Consider the following 7,719-nt stretch of genomic DNA (forward strand, 5'->3'; position numbering starts at 1 on the left):
AGGCAGACGCTTAACGACTGCACCACCCAGGTGCCCCTCTTGGCTGATAGCTTTTATTCCCATCTTTGCTTCTTAACTATAGGCTTATATTGACTGCGGGTTCTCAACTAAGCCCGCACCAGCAAAGCATTCATCCCTCGGGATTGGAAAAGGTGGGCTTGCTTTGGTTTTGGTTTTGTTTTTATCTTTTTGGGATGGGATTCATTGATAATGCTATATTTGGGGATCCCATTCAGTGACAGTCACTGACAGTCAAGTTGAAATTACGACCTTTGTCAATACAAATAGAAGTTGCATAAAATAAACAGCACAACACACTATTTCCTTAATTTCTTCTCATATTTTTAAAGCAACTTTGCTCTTTAGCAAACGTAGTATAAACCCATCGATCTCAAAGCCAAGATTTAAATTTATATACCATCTCTTTTCTGGTTATCTCAAGTCAGCAATTTCAGGATCTGTTCATTTTTTTTTCAATAAAATAAATAATTTAACAAATGATCTCGTCTTTTTCCTACAAAATAAAATATTTAACAAAAAGCGCTGACATTGCCTAAGCAGTAATTACTGCCAACTTTGGAATCAGCAATGAATGAAAGATACAATTTTAAAGCAAAACATTCCCAGGTCCAAATTAAGTACCTTCTTCTCCTAAACTTCAGATGAAAACTATCTCAACCTCTCAGTTTTCCTTAGAGCCTGGCTATCAGTCCCTTCTGGCCGTGGTGCTGCTCTCTTTTATCTTTTTAATATATTACCATCCTGGCTAAGATTCCAGTGGAAAATCAGCTACTCCTGCTTTAAAAGTTGCAAGCTGCACGCTACTGCCTTCTCACTACCTGCCTCTGTAAGAGTGATGCTGCTGTTTGTCTTCGCTGCACTCACCTTTCTCTCTCTCCCCCACGGCTTCTTATACCCCAGTGGACCTTCTCATTTTGAACCTTTAATCCTTTTGTCCTGTCTCCTTCGTGCCCACTTAAGAAGAAATACAAGTAAAGCCAATACACTACCTTTCCCTATGAAACGTCCTTCCAACTGTGTGACGGTACTTTTGTAATCAGTGTTTCCCTGACAATTTGAGTACCTCAATAAATGGAGAGAAAGGGAACTCATATTTACAAAGTGTCTACTGTGTGATATTACGTAGTATTTATTCTCACCAAGCTAGGCACTTCCTGCACATTCTCTCATTTGCATGCGCCACCTTACTCCCCATTCCAATAGGCGTGCTGAAGGAGTTACGCCTTTCTCTTTGCTTCTCGGAATGTTAAAAATAACTGGCACTGACTAGATTAATTCAACAAAATTATAAGGTATTTCCCTCACATATATTCCCTGTTGCCTGTGTAGAAACAGCCTTAATAAGGGATGCGGCAAAGGGCTGAAGTCCTGTCTCCCCGAACATAGCTAAGCCAATTACAAAAATATGCTGCCATCCAGAGCTTCATAGGCCACATCAAAAATGTGGTTTATAATTATTTGTTTAGAATGGTCTCTTAGGAAGCAGACAGCATTTCTCCTGATATAACAATTTTCCTCTCTGAAAGAACATTTACTTTGAATAATTTTAAATATTATGTATTCATGCTCACACCTTTTCCCTGGCAACTGCATTCTTTTTCATGACCAGGAAAATGTGAGTTTTATAGGAAGAAAAATGCAAGATAGTAAAAGGGTGGTTTTTAAACATAGTTTTCAGAGACATTTATTTTTTATTTCTTAGAAACACAATTTCTATGATGCATGATAATGCCACCAGTGATTTTTAGTTCAGGCATTTCAAGGACATAACCTGAAAATACAAAAAAAAAAAGATTGCTTTACTTGCAAGATACATGAAGAGCCAATATAAACTGCGGCTATATTGTTGTATGTTTTTCTGCACAGAGAACCGAATAATAAATTCACAACTGATCAAATACCCACACATTCTAATGCGTGTGTCTTATCTGGTATTAACATCCTGAGCTGCAGTTGAGGGACACAGTGTGTCTTTTGTAGGTTGTTGTTTTTTTTTCTTTAAGTAGGCTTCACACCCAGCGTGGAGCCCAACACAGGGCTTGAACTCACGGCTGAGATCATAGACCTGGGCTGAGATCAAGAGTCAGGCACTTAGCAGACTGAGTCACCCAGGTGCCCCCACAGTGTCTCTTAAAAAAAAATTGTTAATTCCAGTAGAGTTAAAGCACAGTGTTATATTAACTAATATAACACTGTTTGTGGCTATTTGTTGAAAGCCTATCACAGGCTGTGGCTATTTGTTGAAAGCCTATCACAGGCAGGTGCTGAGTTAGGGCCTGCGGTGCAATAGTGAATAAAACCAGACAAATTCCTTGCTTCACAGTGCTTATCATCTAGTAGAAGTGATGGAAATCAAGCAAATCATCAAATGGATAAGAGCAGAATTTTAAACTGAGAAGATTCAATGAAGAAAATGTACATGAGATAAGCAAAATATATAAAACTTGGTAGCTAACTGGATCTAGCAATTTTGTGAAGGCTTCCATGCGGATGTGCCTTTTGAAATGAAATCTGAGGAATGAAGAAGCATTGACTAAGGGACAGGGAAAAGGGGGAATAATATTCCAGGAGGAAGGAGCAACATTTCAAACATTCAGAGTCAGGCAGAAAACAAAGAAGCCAGTCATGCTAGAGGGAGCTGAATGCAGGCGAAACAGAAGGGTTAGGCTGGGACTAGACCAGGTAGGACACTACAGGCCCTGGTAAGGACCGAAGTTTCTGTCCCAAAAGCAATGGAATCTATGGAGAGGTTCAGTCCAGAGGCGAGGGAGCAACAGGAGGCAGGGAAAGCAGATGGTTTTTTTCCCCATGCAGTTACCTTTACTGACGCCACGTTTTCTTTTTTTTGAAACTGAAGTATAGTTGACACACCACGTTACATGAGTTTCAGGAGTACAACATAGTGATTGGGCAAGTCTACGCATTATGCTGCACTCACCGCAAACATAGCTACCATCGGTCACCGTGCAGCGCTATTACCCTACCGTTGACTATATTCCCTATGCTGCCCCTCTTCTTCCTCTGACTTATTCCTTCTATAACTGGAAGCCTGTATCTCCCCCTGCCTGTCACCCATTTTTCTGGCCTCCCCACCCCTTTGCCCCTGGCAACCGTCAGTTTGTTCTCTGTATTTATAGGTCTGTTTCTGCTGTTGTGTGTTTGCTGCTTCATCTGTTTTGTTTTGAACTGATTTCTCTGGCCTCTATGGTGTTCTGATTGGATGGAGACACACGTGTGACTATAGGGAGACTGGTTAGGATAAAATTGCGCTTGTCCAACCAAAGGATGATGATGACCTGGAATAGTCTCAAAGGCTTTGAGTGCCACTTCATACCATGCAAAAGCAGTAACCCCAAGTGTATGCTGATTCGTGCTCCATTCCTCCACTCCACTGTCTGCAGGTCCGCGTTACACTTGTTTCTGCCTGTTCTGTCTACTGCAGATGGAGCCCTGCTCCCTTGCTGGCTGGCTGCTGGACGGGTTTTAGCCTGTTGGAGGCACCAACAGGACACTGCAGGACGGGAGGAGAGAAAGGTAAGGATAATATTTCTCCCCAGCTCCTGCCTCTGCACCGCTTCTCTGCTATAGTTGTATTCCTTCACAGTGACACCTCTTGCTGGGTGACCTCTCCTCCATAGGTCCTCTCAGCTCCCCAAGCCTTTACAAGTGCCAGTCATTTGAAATAAAATACTTTGTCCCCTTTCCTGAAGCAGTTATGATTATGTATGCAAGTTTGTGATTCAAATAAATCTCGACCTAGATTATTAAGTGCATCATGCTATTAATATAAAGCAAGAAAGCAGCAAAAGAACTAGTTCAGGTTAGTAAATCATGTAAACTTGGGTGCCAGTCTACCTCCATTTAAATCCCAGCTTAGTCATTTCTTAGCTGTGTGACATTGTGCAAGTTATTTTGTCTAGAAGCACCCTTACCTCCCTTCACTCCTCTAGCCCTAGCGATGGTAATGGTTTCCTGCTGTTGCTAGCCTCTGGGGCCTCAACATCCATTGTCAGTCCTCTTAATCCTGCCTCACATCTCTAGGAAATCTATTCATTAAAGTGGTTTCACTTGGGGTGCCTGGGGGGCACAGTCAGCTAGACATTCGACTCTTGGTTTCGGCGCAGATCATGATATCCTGGTCATAGGACTGAGCCACGCGTAGGGGTCTCCGCTCAGCATGGAGTCTGCTTGGGATTCTCTCTCTCTCTCCCTCTGCCCCTTCTGCTTGTTCTCTATCTATCTATGTATCTCTCATAAATAAATAAATAAATCTTCAAAAAAAGTGGTTTCACTTGAGCCACCTAAGGGGAAGGTTATTTCCTCCTAGAAACATGATTATACAAAATACAATGGAAATAATCATTTCAGAAAGACAGAAACCTAAGTGTACTGAGGGATGCAATAGACCATAACCACAGAATGCAACACATCCATATAAAATGTGACAGTCCGTTATCCTCAGCCACCTTGGTGAATACCTACACTTGAAGACGGAATTAGGTCGAAACCTAGCCTTGAACAACACATACCAGGGATAGAATACTGGGATGCCTAAGTTTCATATGAATATCTAGATGCTTGAGATCATCTAGAGATAGCATATCTGGATTCGTTCCTGGAGTTCTAGCTGTTCCTGCACACATTTTGACTATGTAAATGGAATGAGTTCATTTGGTCAATTATATCCTCTGGTAGACATATCCCCAGGCTGCTGAGTGAGAATAGAGTCTTTCTCTTCAGTTTATGCAGGGTAATGGTGGGTGAATGAAGAAGTAGTTTTGGATATATGCAGTGGTATAACATTAGAAACATAATGACCCTGGGTCAGTCTTATAGACAAAAAGCAATAAATGGGACAATTGTATGTGCATAATGGGAAAACCATGTGAATGATCTCAGAGTTCAGTTTCTATGGGCATGCCATTCACATTGCTCAGTCCCCTCGTAAATGAGTACATTTCTTTTCTAATTCAGTGTATGTATATTCTCTTGGCGCACACATTCCCAAATACCATACTAATTCCTTCCAAGACCTCAGTAATTATCCAAAGCAAGACATAAACTGTTGATGAGAAAATGAACTGCTTTAATAATATATGCTCTATCTCTGGCAGTTCCTTTTGCTTGTCAATAGCCATACTATATCTCAACAGTAAACTGAGAACACTAGACTGAAGTACTGACAAGAGGCCAATGCATGCTGTTCTCAGCATAGACTATAAAGCAGTGTTCACGCATTCCATTATAAAGTGGTAATGAAGGAAGAATATCACAGTTGCAGAAGACCGTAGTCTCCATTTCACTACCAGTTGCCTGCTATCTGTTCAAGAGACTTGATTTCATGCAAAGAAAGCTTTCTAGCATCTTCAAATTCACCACTGAGTACTCAAGGACAATACAACAGGGACAATGTCCTTGATAATTGCACTCCTCAGAAAAAGATTAGGCTTAGTGCAAATCAAAAAGCCATTGTTAAAAGCCATTAATTCTGCCACGTGACAAAAAAAGTATGCTTGCCCTTCAATTTTATGGAAGAAAATGAAAAGGCAACTATTAAGATGAGCCTTCTCATGTGATCTATAAATGCTATCCAATATACATGGACATTTACTAAGGCCTCTCCCTACTCACACACTATCATCTAGAGAAAAATTACCTGTTTGGGAGATTTGCTCATTTGGACTTGCACTATGCAAGGTTGCATACGTTAAATGGAAGCTGTGCTTTGTTTTTTTGGGTTTTTAAAATCTATTTATGGTCACGGTGCCAGCCCTTTATCTCCACATTCAAAGTCATCTTCTGGGAGCAGAGGTTCCTAGAATTATCTGTTACCCGAAAAGAAGATTTACATATAATTAAAAATGGAATTCTAACACAATCTGGGCCTGCGAGTTGAGGAGTATGAGTATAATGCAGATGGGGCCATTTAGTTCAGTTAGTTCTTTGGCCGCGACCTGAAACCATTGGCCCAGGCAAACAACTGTCAGTAACATAGCATGTTGGTCAGAACTACAACTGAATGGGTTTAACACCTCTTCACCTACTGCACACACCCTAATAAGAGGCTGTCAGTTGTGACGTTTTTATAGTAACATGAAACTATTTGTACTAAAGGGAAAATTTTTAATTTGGGGGGTCCATTGAATTCCTTAGGTTGTATCTTGAGTAGGAGACAGTGTGGAACATGCTGTGTCAGTGAGGAAAAACCAGAATCTTAGATTCATTAATGCCTACTCGTGGGAGAAACACACTGCTGTGGGGCCAGACTCAGAGCAAGTGAGCTGAGGATTAACATAGCTGGGATTCCAATGCACAGTATGTAAAAAGGATATGATGAAGGGAAAAATAAATGAATTCATAAACAGTTGGATGCTTAAGAACTCCTTTGTTAGCAACTGCTAAAACACATAGACAAAAAAGAAAAAAATAATTATTTAGAAAATTGAATGGTCAATATGACATAATTGATAGCTATTGAAAAGTATATCCCCAAACTGCAATATACATTCTAGGCCATAAAATAAATTGCTATATATTTAGAAGGGCGTATATCATCCAAAATAATTCTCTGACCACAATGGAATTGAATTAGAAATCATTAATAATAAGATATATAAGAAATGCCTAACACAAAAACAGACATATAGATCAATGGAAGAGAATAGAAAACACAGAAATAAACCCACAATTACATGGTAAAGTAATCTGTGACAAAGGAGGCAAGAATATGCAATGGGAAAAAGGCTATTCAACAAAAGGTGTTGGGAAAACTGGACAGCTACATGCAAAATACACAAAATACTTCTTACCCCATACACAAAAATAAACTCAAAAATGGATTAAGGACTTAAACATGAGACCTGAAACCATAAAAATCCAGAAGAGCACAGGTAGTAATTTCTCTGACATTGGCCATAACATCAGTCTAGATATGTCTCCTGAGGCGAGGGAAACAAAAGCAAAGATAAGTTATTGAGACTTCATCAAGATAAAAAAGCTTCTGCACAGTGAAGGAAACAACCAACAAAACTAAAAGGTAACCTATGGAATGGGAGAAGATATTTACAAATGACCTATCTGACGAAGGGTTAGTATCCAAAATACATAAGGATCTTATACAACTCACCAAAAAGCCAAATAATCCAATTAAAAAATGGGCAGAAGACACGAACAGACATTCTCCAAAGAAGATATCCCAATGGCCAACAGACACATGAAAAGATGCTCAACATCACTCAGCAGGGAAACACAAAGCAAAACCACGATGAGAAACCACCTCACACCAGTCAGGATGGCTAAAATCAAAACTCAAGAAAAAAGAACTATGCTATGATCTAGGAATCACACTACTGGGTATCTACCCCAAAAATACAAAAACACTAATTCAAAGTGATCCATGCACCCCAATGCTTACAGTTGCATCATCAACAATAGCCAAATTATGGAAAGAGCCCAAATGTCCACTAAATGATGAGTGGATAAAGAAGAGGTGGTGTATATATACACAGTGGAATATTACTTAGCCATAAAAAAGAATGAATTCTTGCCATTTGCAACAACATGGATGAATCTAGAAGATATAACATTAAGTGAAATAAGTTAGAGAAAAATAAATACTATATGATCTCACTCATATGTGGAATTTAAGAAACAAATGAACAAAGGAAAAAGAGATAAAATTAAAACAGACTCTTTTTT

This window comes from Ursus maritimus, assembly GCF_017311325.1.
Source record: "Ursus maritimus isolate PB19 chromosome X unlocalized genomic scaffold, ASM1731132v1 scaffold_X1, whole genome shotgun sequence".
Lineage (NCBI taxonomy): Eukaryota > Metazoa > Chordata > Mammalia > Carnivora > Ursidae > Ursus > Ursus maritimus.